Source organism: Rhamphochromis sp. 'chilingali', assembly GCF_963969265.1.
Source record: "Rhamphochromis sp. 'chilingali' genome assembly, chromosome: 19".
Classification (NCBI taxonomy): Eukaryota; Metazoa; Chordata; class Actinopteri; order Cichliformes; family Cichlidae; genus Rhamphochromis; species Rhamphochromis sp. 'chilingali'.
In genome coordinates, this window is record NC_137946.1 from 7657621 (window position 1) to 7670230 (window position 12610).

Here is a 12610-nt window from a genome sequence, read left to right on the forward strand (position 1 = left end):
ACAAAGCATATCAAAAATATTTGGAATAACTGAACACGAGTGGTTTAAACTGCTCTAAAAAGTTGGTCAGTTCTGTTTAAAGTTGCAGGCAGTCCCTCGGAGCTGCAGGAAAAAGACATGTCAAAACAGCATCTCCATTAAAGTATGCATAGACAGCTGAATGAGTCTGGGCCCCGTTGAGCTGCTATAACTTGCTACACCATTTATCTTTGTTTTGCCATGTGATTGTTTTTAGTTTTATCTTTTCAATCACATAGTGTTCACAGAGAAATTTCCACTTTTTTGACAGCATTTTTTCTCCCCAAAACATTGGCCCTTCCTTGTTTATCTGAGGCTCTGAATGTTTCTGTAGTTATGACACAATTTCATCATTTAAGCAAAGTAGTAATCTGTGTGCAATATTACCCACTCTCTTCCCCACCCCCACAACTTTATTACCCACAATCACCATTTAGCAAAAGCTAAACACACATCCTGGCAGAAAATCTGTGGCCACACACCCTGAGAGGGAGCATAAAGTGATGCCTAAGAAATGATTATTTGGTCTTTTTATAGTAGCGATCGGCAGCTGTGTTTTCCACCAGGAATCTGCCAGTCTTACATTACTGTATAACTACACTGTTATTTGCTGTGCAGGTACCACAGTTGGCCTTTTGTTTTGTTTCCCTAGTCCCGCCCATAATTGATGACTGTCTGCGGTATGTTGTTGTATGCTAGGATGCTTTTATATAACAATGTACCAAATTGTATTACCCCCCCCCCCCCAAAAAAAAGAGTAAAATATTGATGTAAGAAACAGAGCATGTTTTGCACAGCAGGTGTTAGAAACAGTGGCTGGAACTGCCCTGTGGAGAAAATTGGTTGGTTTTAATGTTTTGGTGTAATTTATCAGATTTTAATTATACAGAGTGGCTTGGCTTAAGAATCAGAAAGTATTTTATTCATTCATTAATTCACAGAAGTGGTTAGAGCTCATATTACATACATTTTTTAAGAAGTTGCTGCTGTAAACATTTCCTGTCCATGCACAAAAGAGGCATGGTTTTACTGAAGTCTAAGCATTGTTGACTTTCTGTGCTCTGTGATCTGCACTTTTTAACACCTGCTTTGATTCCATATTTCTGATTGCTAAGTTCCATATGGAGCTACATACAAAATCCATTTATCCGATCACTCTACTGACGCGTGTATCTTTAAAATTGACCCTGCATTCAGATTACATTAAAGGTCAACAAGCTGTGGTTTCTGTTCAGTTTTACATCGTCTAATTCCAGCTGCTGAAAACAATGATTATGTATATTTTTCTTGGCCTGAGAGAAGTGCAGAGGTATGCAGTTGTGTTTCTGCTCTGAGAATCTGCTCAAGCCTACTCTATCACCTCAGTCACTCTTGAGGGGACATTAACCACTTTGTAAAATATCCAAATCATAAGAATATGTGTCACTCGGGTGTTTTGTCAGATGTAGTTTGAAAGCCAGTAAATATAGTTTTTGTTACCTTGTCAGTGTGTCAGTTTTCCGGCTATGGATGAAGTGGCATAACTGCTACTCAGCGAAAATCTGGTAAGCTGTTTCTTCCTACTCGATTAGCTTAGTGACACATGCATGCAGGTTTGTCAGGTTAAGAGGGAGATTTAAAGGCCACGTTTTCAGATTTTTGGTCATAGTCATTGTTCACCTCAGCAATCCAAATGAGTCAATTGAGGTTTTAAGTAGTTTATATTTTTTTGTATTTTGTTCAGATGAATGAAATATGGGTGTTGAGTTGCAGTTACCATGTTTGCCCCTGGTTTGTGTAGGTTTTCTTTCACAAACTAAAGACTGTTTGCAGCAATTAAAAACACCATGCAGAGGACAGATGGACAGTTGTATCCAAGTTATTAGTAATGGTTAGAATCGAAGCAATTAAGTAGTTATGTGAAAAATACAATTTAAATATCAGACATCAGACTAATGTATCTTATTTTCTGGGCAATACAAATACACTTTATTATTTTTATTAATTCAGTTTATTTCAATTTTATTTATATTGCGCCAAATCACAACAACAGTCGCCTCAAGGCGCTTTATATTGTACAGTAGATCGTACAATAATAGATACAGAGAAAAACTCAACAATCATATCACCCCCTATGAGCAAGCAATTTGGCGACAGTGGGAAGGAAAAACTCCCTTTTAACGGGAAGAAACCTCTGCCAGAACCAGGCTCAGGGAGGGGTGGCCATCTGCTGCGACCGGTTGGGGTGACAGAAGGAAAACAGGATATGACATGCTGCGGAAGAGAGACAGAGATTGATAACAGGTATGATTCAATGCAGAGAGGTCTATTAACACATAGTGAGTGAGAATGGTGACTGGAAAGGAAAAACTCAATGCATCATGGAAATCCCCCGGCAGCCTATGTCTATTGCAGCACAACTAAGGGAGGATTCAGGGTCACCTGAAAACTGAAGGCTCTCCCTCCCATTCTACTTTTAAATACTCTAGGAACAACAAGTAGGCCTGCAGTGTGAGAGCGAAGTGCTCTAATAGGGTGATATGGTGCTACAAGGTCATTAAGATAAGATGGGGCCTGATTATTTAAGATGTTGTATGTGAGGAGCAGGATTTTGAATTCAATTCTGGATTTAACAGGAAGGCAATGAAGGGAAGCCAATACAGGAGAAATATGCTCTCTCTTTCTAGTTCCTGTCAGTACTCTTGCTACAGCATTTTGGATTAACTGAAGGCTTTTCAGGGAGGTTTTAGGAGATCATGATAATAATGATTTAAAGTAGTCCAGCCTGGAAGTAATAAATGCATAAACTAGTTTTTCAGCGTCACTCTGAGACAGGATATTTCTAATTTAGAGATGTTGCGCAAATCGGAGAAAGCAGTCTTACATATTTGTTTAATATGTGCATTTAAGGAAATGTCTTGGTCAAAAATGACTCCAAGGTTCCTCACAGTGTTACTGGAGGCCAAGGTAATGCCATCCAGAGTAAGAATCTGGTTAGATACCATATTTCTAAGATTTTCAGGGCCGAGTACAATAACCTCAGTTTTATCTGAATTAAGAAGCAGAAAGTTAGCGGCCATCCAGGACTTTATGTCTTTAAGACATTCCTGCAGTTTAACTAATTGGTGTGTGTTATCTGGCTTCATGGACAGATAGAGTTGGGTGTCATCTGCATAGCAGCGAAAATGTATACTATGTCTTCTAATGATACTGCTTCGGGGAAGCATGTATAATGTAAACAGAATTGGTCCTAGCACTGAACCCTATAGAACACCATAATTAACCTTAGTGTGGGAAGAGGACTCTCCATTTACATGCACAAATTGGAGTCTATTAAATAGATATGATTCAAACCACTGCACTGTAATACCTACAGCAGGGGTCGACAACCTTTTTGATGATGAGTGCCGTCTAAAATTTCCTCAGAAGTCAATGTGCCATATGATTGCATTAGCAATAAATTTAATAACGCTCTATATGAACAGCTACACACTATATAGAACAACTTTACAGAATTATATTTCTTCGCAGATGTTGGCAGCTATCAGTGAATAGTTATTAGCTATTTTGAAACAAAAAAAGACACTTTTTATCCATAACAGCAAATGAACTGTACAACAGAAAATGCAAATGCTATGTATGGTCTCCTCACAACCCTGAAAACAAAAATGCTGTTGTGACAGTGATGTACAGTCTCGTTGGTATATCTATGATTTCTATACATTTTACATCAGACAAAAACTTTGGTTGTAAGATTCAGATAATTATTTATTAAAAGCTAGACATTTTAAATGAGAATAAGAAAGAAAAGTATTTCTTTGCTGGTTTATATCTGACCCAGATAGACTGCAGGTCATAACTTCTTACCTGAAGTTCAGTTCACCTGACACTCGGACTGGCGGCCGCCTCGGGTCTCTCCTGCCTCCTCCCCTTTCCCTCAACCACCTGCTGGCCTCCGTGGAAGCTCCGCCATAGCCACCACCAAACAACAGAGTTATTTTTACATTTTACACATCGGCCAGCATTTGGCCAATTCACCACCTTTCATTGTTTACACCGTTACAAAAAAAGAACAAAAAACCAAAAGCCCATAAAAACGAAAAATCACATCGGCCCATCGGGCAAATGCCCGGTATACCCGGTGGCCGGTCCAGCTATGGTCGTGCCATCAGTTAACCCTTTGCGTGCCACCCGGGGTTGCCAGCCCCTGACCTACAGCGTGCTCTAATAGAATATTATGGTCATCAGTATCAAACGCTGCACTAAGGTCTAGCAGGACAAGCACAGAGATGAGTCCACTGTCAGAGGCCATAAGAAGATCATTTGTAACCTTCACTAAAGCTGTTTCTGTGCTGTGATGAGCTCTGAAACCTGATTGAAACTCTTCAAATAATCCATTCCTCTGCAGATGATCTGTTAGCTGTTTGACAACTACTCTTTCAGGGATTTTTGATATGGTTGGAGATTGGCCTATAATTAGCTAAGACTGCTGTGTCTAGGGATGGCTTTTTAGGTTTAACTACTGCCAGCTTGAAGGCCTGTGGTACATAGCCAATTATTAGAGATAGGTTGATCATATTTAAGATTGAAGCATTAATTAATTAATGGCAGGAAAAGACACGTTGATGGTTTGGAGGAAGTAATTATTGAAGTTAACTCAGAAAGATCAATTGGAGAAAAAGAGTCTAAATGAATATCAATGGTACTGAAAGTAGCTGTAGATAATATTACATCTCTGGGATGATTATTGGTAATTTTTTCTCTAATGATTAAAATTTTATTTGTGAAGAAGTTCATGAATTCATGAACTTCTTCACAAATAAAATTTTTTTAACGTTAACTACTAATTACTTAAGTAATTAGTAGTTAACGTTAAAGGGATAGTTGGCTCAAAAGTACTCTGACTTTTTGTCAGCCTGGCTACAGTGCTGAAGAGAAACCTTTTAAATGAATTAAAAGTCTGTATTGGTCTTTTGTTGATTAATAGGCTGGTGTGAAAAATTGCTGCACAGGCCGACTGTGCTTCGAAATTTCTGGTAGTTAGAATGACTCGGGAGTGTTGATTCATTGATTCATTTAAACCAACATCATCCTGCTGCAACCAGGTTTCTGTAAGGCAAAGTAAATCAGTTTGTTGATCAATTATTAAGTCATGTTCTAACAGAGACTAGGAGGAGAGAGACCTAATGTTTAATAATCCACATTTCATTGTTTTACTCTTTGGTTCAGATGTGGATACTGTCTTGTTCTTTCTTTGTGATTTTTTTTATGTTTAAATTGTTTATTGCTGGCTTTTAGTTTGTTTTTTGTCTGTTTGGGAGCTGACACAGTCTCTATGGAGATGGGTTTTTGGGGGGGTAGCAGGAGGAGAGAAGCTGCAGAGAGGCGTGTAAGACTGCAACTCTGCTTCCTGATCCCAACTCTGGATAGTCATATTTTGGGGGGTTTAATAAATTTGTCCATATTTCTAGAAATGAGAGCTGCTCCCTCCAAAGTGGGATGGATGCCATCTCTCCTGACAAGACCAGGTTTCCTCCAGAAGGTTTATCAATTATCTATGAAGCCCACATTGTTTTTTGGACACCAGTCAGACAGCCAGCAATTTAAGGAGAACATGTGGCTAAACATGTCACTCCTGGTCTGATTGGGGAGGGGACCAGAGAAAACTACAGAGTCCGATATCGTTTTGGCAAAGTTGCACACCGATTCAATATTGATTTTAGTGACCTCCGATTGGCGTAACCGGGTGTCATTACTGCCGATGTGAATTATTTACTGAATTTATGTTTACCCTTAGCCAGCAGTTTTAAATTTCCCTCAATGTCGCCTGCTCTGGCCCCTGGAAGACAATTGACTATGGTTGCCGGTGTCTCTAGCTTCACATGTCTGAGAACAGAATCACCAATTACCAGAGTTTGACCCCCGGTGGGTGTGTCGCCGAGTGGGGGAAAACGGTTAGACACATGAACAGGTTGGTGGTGTACCTGGGGCTTCTGTTTAAATCTCTGTTTATGCTCCCTCCTCACTGTCACCCAGCTGCCCTCTTTCCCCAGCTGCTTGGGGTTTGCCGGGGAACAGCTAGCGGGTCCTATGTTATATGGTAAATGGCCTGTATTTATATAGCGCTTTACTAGTCCCTAAGGACCCCAAAGCGCTTTACATATCCAGTCATCCACCCATTCACACACACATTCACACACTGGTGATGGCAGCTACATTGTAGCCACAGCCGCCCTGGGGCGCACTGACAGAGGCGAGGCTGCCGGACACTGGCGCCACCGGGCCCTCTGACCACCACCAGTAGGCAACGGGTGAAGTGTCTTGCCCAAGGACACAACGACCGAGACTGTCCGAGCCGGGGCTCGAACCGGCAACCTTCCGATTACAAGGCGAACTCCCAACTCTTGAGCCACGATCGCCCCTTATCTTCGGCTGCACTAGCTACAGGGGCCTGGCTAGCTACGGGTGAATCAAGGGTGCGAAGCCGAGTCTCCAATTCAGTATTACTATTATCTATTATGAGGTATTCTTGGGTCACATTTATTTGTGTGCTACACCAATCAGAGGTCTAGACGCCCACCTTGCAGGTCAACTGCAACGCTGTTTGGTCCAACTGGGCTTAAAAGCGAATTGGTTTGCCCAAAAGATCTGATTTTATGCTAAATTTGACTGTAACTTCCTTAATTCAGTCTTAAAGAGGATGTTTTCACTCCATCTGACTAGAGTCTATGAATTGTAATAATATACATGATTAATATACACTAAGGGAAAAAATTATTTAAAACCCTGCCGATTTTGTAAGTTTGCCTACCAACAAAGAAATGATTAGTCTGTAATTTCAATAGTAGGAAAAAAGCATTTAAAAAAGTTATAAATTAATTTGCATTTTCATGAATGAAATAAGTATTTGATCCCTTTGCAAAATATGCTTTAGTGCTTGGTGGCAAAACCTGGCAAGCACAAAGATCAGATGTGTTTTGTAGTTGGCCACAAGTTTTGCACATATCTCAGGGGGGATTTTGTCCCACTCCTCTTTGCAGATCCTCTCCAAGTCTTTAATGTTTCGTGACTGATGTTTGGCAACTCGAACCTTCAGCTCCCTCCACAGATTTTGTATAGGATTATGGTCTGGAGACTGACTTCGCCTATCCAACGCCTTGATATGATTCTTCTTGAGCCAATCCTTTGTTGCCTTGGCCATGTGTTTTGGATCATTGGCATGCTGGAATACCCACCCACGACCCATTTTCAATGGCCTGGCTGAGGGAAGGAGGTTCTCACCCAAGATTTGATGGTACATGGTCCAATCCATCCTCTCTTTGATGCGGTGCAGTTGTCCTGTCCCCTTGGCAGAAAAACACCCCCAAAGTATATAGTTTCCACCTCCATGTTTGATGGTGGGTCAGTGGTCTTGGAGTCATAGGCAACATTTCTCCTCCTTCAAACATGGCGAGTTGAGTTGATGCCAAATGGCTCGATTTTGTTCTCATCTGACCACAACACTTTCACCCAGTCCTCCTCTGAATTATTGAGATGTTCAGTGGCAAACTTCAAAACGGGCCTGTGCTGTACTGCTTTCTTGAGCAGGGGGATCTTGCTGGCACTGCAGGATTTTAGTGGTACCAAGGGTTTTCTTGGTGACTTGGTGTCCCATTGACAAATTCCTCCAGAGTAGTTTTGGGTTGGTTCACACCTTTCTCATTATCATTGAAACTCTACGAAGTGAGATCTTGCGTGGAGCTCCAGAAATTGGCAGTTATTTTATGGTTCTTCCATTTATGAATAATCACACCAGCTGTTGTCACCTTCTCACTCAGCTGCTTGGCGATGGTCTTGTCACCCTCTCCAGCCTTGTGTAGGTCCACAATCTTGTTCTGACATCCTTGGAAATCTCTTTGGTCTTGGCCATGGTGCAGAGTTTGGAATCTGGATAGATTGATTGCTTCCATGAACAGCTGTCTTTTATACTTGTGTGAAATACACCTGGGAGTTGGAAATCTTCCTGATTGATAGTGTTGCAGCCGGTCTAGGGGACCCGACCGCAACAAGAGGAATGATCCACCCCCAGTTCGATCCCAAGCAGCACATCACACATAAGTTAAAATAAGAAATGGTTTATTTACAGGAACGAAACAAAAACGGGTTTCACAGGAGTCACTCAGGCTTCGGGGTGGACCTACGCCGAAATAACAAACAAAAGGAAAACAGCTGAGAGGAGCGACTGCTTGCCTATCCCTAAAGAAACATAACCAAATGACAATCACTTACCTCCCTGCCTAACAAAACATGAGAAAACTGCCCAACTGAAAAGGCGATCCACCCCAATTCCTCCTGGATTCACAAAACGCCGGAGGACACTGATTCAGAGAGTCAGCTGCACGCATTCATTGGTCAGCATATTTATGTCTAACTGCCTGATCATTTTTTCATAAGCACTTAGTATGTTTTTTTTTATCACCCATGAACCCATGAAGGGCATGTCGCAGCCCCAGCTGGTTGGGGTAAGACCTAAGATGGATGGATTGCCGTCCTCAACCCTGACGTTTTATACTCCGCCTCCAGATCATCATCCAATCTGGGCACGCCATCTTCGGGATCCACCACTCCTGGAGGCGCACCTGCACACTCACATTTACATGTCAGAACCCCAGCCCACGACGGCAGCCATAACAATAGGGTGTCAAATACTTATTTCCTTCATGAAAATGTTAATTAATTTATAACTTTTTTGAAATGCATTTTCTGGATTCTTTTGTTATTGTTCTGTCTCTCACTGTTCAAATAAATCATTGAAATTATAGACTGGCCATTTCATTTTTAGTGGGCAAACTTACAAAATCAGCTGGGGTTCAAATATTTTTTTCCCTGACTGTAATTAATTTAATACTTAAAAAAACTCACAAGATAATGATGGTGCCTGGGCCTGACACGATGGGACCACGTCATGAACATCAACATCCAAAAGCGGCTGGGCATTGCGCCGATCACGGAGAAGATGCAACGAGCGCGACTGCGATGGTATGGGCACGTGGTCAGAAGTGACGAAAACTCAGTGGCAAGAATGCACTGCGACTCAGCCCCCAAGACCAGCGACCAAGGGGCAGACCAAAAAGGCGATGGATGGACCGAATCAAAGACGACGTGAAGAAGATCGGCCGAATGGAGGCGGCTTTGCAGAAAAGCAGACCCCGCAGTGTGGGAATAACGCTAGGAGGAGGAAGAAGAAGCAGAAGGACTGCTGATTGATTTTCTTTCAGTCAGCAAATTGATTATGGAATAATCATGGAGTTTCACGGTCACAGCAGTTGATTTTCCGACAATTGTATCAAGCAATCCAGAAAAATGTAACACGAATTTAAGATTTATTTCCTCCATGTGTGGAAATGTGTGTGTTTTATATTGGCCAGCCATGTTATTTCTTGCGAATAATTTATAGGGGGGTAATCCCTAGAGTCCATATACCAGCCTGCACATGAATGCCCCCCTCTCTGCTGTCTGGCTGAAACTGAGATCAAACGTTGCGCTGCTTTTACTAACATTGTGGACCCAGTAGACTGGGTATCTGTTCAACACTATATATGTAGGGTAGGGTTGTGTCCTCACACGTTTTCTCAGGTTTACTCAGTTGCTCTGGCAAAGCCTGAAATATATAAAGAAAGCTTCTAAAAACTGAAAACACCATAATTTATGCAGTGCTGGAAATTCTCTGCAGCACTGCAGCCAGTCTTTAGTGTACATCCTCCATTAGCTAAGAACATCATTTACATATCTCACACTTGACAGGAGCATTAAAGTTTATATTCATTTTTCTTTCTTTGCTCAACCCATTTGCTCCCTGACCTTTTTTTTCATGCCCTCATTCCCCCCCCCTGCAGATAAGATTGAATCATTAGCTCATTTATAGAGAGTTCTTCACTGGTTGCCTCTTTAAGTCTTTAGCTTATATCACACATAGGGCATCTCGTCATCCCTCCTCCTACATCTGCCAGCCTCTATTCACACTCTTGTGTATTTGGCATTTTTCAAGCATTCTTTGCTGCCTGTGACATTTCTACATCATTGGGTCGTGCTAGCAAGATTAAACCCATGATTACCTATTTTCTACTTCACAATGGGAAATGCTTTTAGCCTGCAGGATGAAAGGGAGTCTCATTTTGTTGATCCTGTGGTCATCAGAAAAAGGTCACCTCAGCCTTTCATTACAGGAAAATCTACCAGATGGGCATTTTTTGTACGAGGACTTGTTAATGTTTGTTGTGGAGCACTAAAGTGGTGTTTGGACATTGCGACATGGTCCCCAGCCTGTCTGACTTGACCTTTCCTTGTCTGTTCCTAGCCAGTCTACATTATATGAAAAATTCTGTCATCACGAAACTTGCCTCCGCCTCTAGTTTGCCCTGTACTCTAAAACTGTTCAGTATGGCCTGCAAATGGTAAATGGCCTGCATTTGTATAGCGCTTTTCTAGTCCCTAAGGACCCCAAAGCGCTTCACACTACATTCAGTCATTCACCCATTCACACACTGGCGATGGCAAGCTATATTGTAGCCACAGCTGCCTTGGGGCGCACTGACAGAGGCGAGGCTGCCGGACACTGGCGCCACCGGGCCCTCTGACCACCACCAGTAGGCAAACATGGGGTTAGTATCTTGCCCAAGGATATTTGGCATGCAGCCAGGAGGCAGCTTGGGATCGAACCACTGACCTTCTGATTAGTGGCTGACCTGCTCTGCCACCTGAGTTACAGCCACCCCAGTTTATCTGCTTCCTGGCTTCTAAATTGTGTTGCCATCTTTCTTTTTTAATGGTTGCTTTTAAAGCTGATCTTGCCTGATCTAATGTACTGCAGAGCAATGTTGTGTTAACACTTGAGGTCAAGGACAGTCCAATCATTCTTTAACGTGACCGAGAGAGTGAGAAAGCAAATATTCAACAACAGCTAACTATGCTTTACTGTGTTTGTACCTGACCTGTCTCTGTCTCTGGGAATCCTGGGGAATTTTTCACTCATTCATCAGTGGGCTCCAAGTCATGAGATGCTGCCTGGGGGAAACTGCTGTGACAATGACAGAGTAGGAGGGTTGATTTTTGGCAACTCCAAGAGTAGCGACAGGGTCCTTGTGGGCCTGGTTGGAAGAATTTTTCAATTAATTTTAAACACTTCCATTTCTGGCTGAATGCACTGCAGCTTGTTGAGGTCAGGACAATCTGTAGAATGAAAGTGGCTGAATGGTGTGCCCATAGTTGTCATTTGCTCACTTTGGTTGCAGATAGATAGGCAGTTTAACCGCAGTTGCGTATGCATTTTGGAAGAATACACATGTGGCCATTGTGTTGTCTCTTTGATATTGATTTTCTAAACTCAATACCATGATGTCCAACACAAACCACAGAGTTTGTGTTTTGGAAGCAATACAGTATGGACATAATTTTAATGTACAGTATAAGCAGAGCTGTGGATATGAATATATGAGCATGATCTCTAGTCACTTTAATCTATCTCCATTACACTTCATAAATCCACATAATGACGTATCTATGAGGTTTTAAATATAAATTCCGTAAAAAACTCTCTTCAAATTTCCTCAAATTAAGTTGCTTGCTGCTGGGCCATAGCAGGGGGTTAAGGGGCTTGTATGCATATGCAGTTTTCTCCAACAAGATGAAGGATTCTTTTGACGCCCTTGGCATTGATCCCGTGGAGGGGTGGGAGGAGACACAAATCATCTCAACTACATACTGTCTCCCATCAGTCCATTTTCTCCTGACATTGTACTAAATGAAATAATTTAGTGACCCCTCCTTCTTTTCATGTTTGCCTTTTTAAAAGGCCAGATGATGTTCTCTGCATGTCTGACACCTTATTAAGCCTCTGGGGGACGAGGGGGTTGTGGCATTTTTATTTGGGGATTTTGAGATGAATGGAAAGCTGTGCTTGTATGCAATCTAATTACTGTGGTCATCTGTGGTCGTCATCTGCCAAATGGTTAAACACAGTCATCATGGCCTCTATATTTATGTCTATACTTGGATCAAACATGGAATCGCTACTGATTCCAGAGGTAAATTAACATGAATGAATACATCATAATATGTGCTTGCATCAGGATTTCTAGTCTGATCGCCAGATGTAAGCTAGAACGTTCAGATCATGTGAAGGACATTAAGGACATGTATTCTTCTTTTTATCCTCCATATATGGTAAATGAAAAGGGACTAACAGCTATCTCCAGACAATGGATTTTGTTTTTGCACAACCTCACCCAGTGGACGTTTGTATGAGCTAGAGGTAGATTGCCGGACGCCTTGTGGGGGGGAGTAATGGGGTGCCCTGTGTTGGCTCTTTGTTCTTGCTGTATGAGAGAGGACCCCCTAATCTGTCACCGTCAGGTACCCTGGGGGAGGTGAGTCGTGATGAATACAGGAAGGGATTTGAGAGGACACTAAAGAGGGTTTCTTCATGACTTATATATGAGTGTAGAGCAAGAGCTGCTGTTTATAAAACACCCCAGGCCACAAACAGCTTTGTTGCTCTTCTCATATTTTTTTTTTTAAAGAGAAAAGCCTCAGCTTTGCTGAACAGCCTTTCCTAAGTTTTGCAGTGCTACAGGCT

General features: G+C 42.0%; 1 protein-coding gene across 9 annotated transcripts in view; it reads left to right on the forward strand.

Moving 5' to 3' along the window:
* Positions 1–12610, forward strand: part of tspoap1 (TSPO associated protein 1) — a 74148-nt gene that overhangs the window by 8934 nt on the left and 52604 nt on the right. The gene's annotated exons all lie outside the window — the stretch shown is intronic.